Source organism: Parambassis ranga, unplaced genomic scaffold (assembly GCF_900634625.1).
Source record: "Parambassis ranga unplaced genomic scaffold, fParRan2.1 scaffold_24_arrow_ctg1, whole genome shotgun sequence".
Classification (NCBI taxonomy): Eukaryota; Metazoa; Chordata; class Actinopteri; family Ambassidae; genus Parambassis; species Parambassis ranga.
The window spans coordinates 914,588-916,171 of NW_021144797.1; the positions used below are offsets into that span (position 1 = coordinate 914,588).

General features: G+C 43.3%; 1 long non-coding RNA gene across 1 annotated transcript; it reads left to right on the top strand.

The window, feature by feature from the left end:
* Positions 1-801: 801 nt before the first annotated feature.
* Positions 802-1,257, top strand: LOC114430580 (uncharacterized). Its single transcript, XR_003670003.1, has 3 exons — positions 802-850; positions 935-1,078; positions 1,200-1,257. It is a non-coding gene; the product is annotated as an uncharacterized LOC114430580 (long non-coding RNA).
* Positions 1,258-1,584: the final 327 nt, after the last annotated feature.

Genomic DNA, 1,584 nt, shown 5'->3' on the forward strand with positions numbered 1-1,584 from the left:
TCAAAGCTTCAAGCGGAGAAAAGGTCGCTTTATTCTGACTTTATCAGATCAGTCTGTTTCCGGTTTGACGCGCCTGTGCTGCGCAACAGCCGCGCGCCACGTTACGTAAGTTTGGTTGGTTTAAAGTTCATGGTGCGTTCAGGTGCATCTGGTTGAATTGAGTTCAGATGATTCTTATGACTAAAACTAAAACATTTATAAATGCATCAATTTGTCATGTTTTATTTTTCATGAATTCATATCGATGATTGAAACTCATCAGAAGAAACATTTTCTCTTCAAGGGTTCATAAATATGTGAATCTAATATTTGCCATGAGGAGAAGTGTGTCAGTCCTCAGAGCTCAGACAGTAGCTGCTCATGTGTTTGTCCTTTCTATAGAAAACAGTCCACAGACTGTTACAGAGGAAGGTCTCAGTGCTTCACTCAGTCTGTTCACACTGTGACAGAAACACACATGAACACATGTTCATTTATTCACATGTTCACACATGGAGAGAAGTGACAGAATTCTGAAGCAAACACTGAATGTGTGTGAGCACTTACAGCATGTGACATCAATAATAACAGCATCAGAGATGTTGGTGTGTTTACAGACTCACCAAAATAAAAGCCTGAGAACCAAACCTGGTCTGAGGCTCTGATGCTAAGCTAACAGCATGATTAGCCTGTTAGCATCTACATGAAGGATCAATAACAACATGCTGACTGTGTGTTTCTGTGTCATGTTGCTGTGTTTGTGTGAAGGTGTGAGCTCTGCTATGAGTCAGTGTGAGGACAGAGAGGAGGGAGTCCCTCCCTCTAAAAGCCCTCTGTGTGGGGACCATGAGAGCCGGACCAAAGCTCAGAGGTAAGAGGACCGTCTCTGACTGTCCATGACTCTTCTCCATGTCAGAGCTCACACTCACATTATTCACACATCTGTGTGTTCAAGAACAAAGCAGCAGCACACTGCACACTCTGCTGGACCTGGACCTGGACCTGGACCTGGACCTGCCAGCTGTGTGTCCATGAAGAGTGATCGGTCAAAGGATCAGCCCCCTCTTTTCAAAGCTGTTGATCCATCTGAGGGTCAAAGGTCAGAGTTAATGTCACAGCTGCAGTTTGTTTCCATCATTATTAAACATTTAAAGTGTAACATGATGTTCAGCATCATTTTTCCAGAAGAAGCTCAGAGTCAGTGTTTGTGATTCTATCAGGATCCAGGATGTGAGAGCAGACTCTGCTGGACCTGGACCCAGCTGTGTGTCCATGAAAAGTGATTGGTCGATGATTGAGCCCATTAGTTTCAAAGCTGATCAGCCATCTGATGATCAAAGGTAAGAATCACTCTGGAAGTGTCTCCATGCTGTGATGAGCTCTGCTGGACTCTTGGGGTTGTATGTGTCTGTTTGCTCTGCAGGTGGTTGATGGTTTGGAGCATCTGTAGCACAGAGTAATGCATATTTACAGTGCTGCTTCAAAGTGTATGAATCATTTAAAATCTTCTATGTCTGCATAAATATGACTTAAACATCTGCCTCACTGTACTAGAAAGGCAGCCCACTGAAACAAAGTATGGAAAGACATTTCAGTAATAAAACA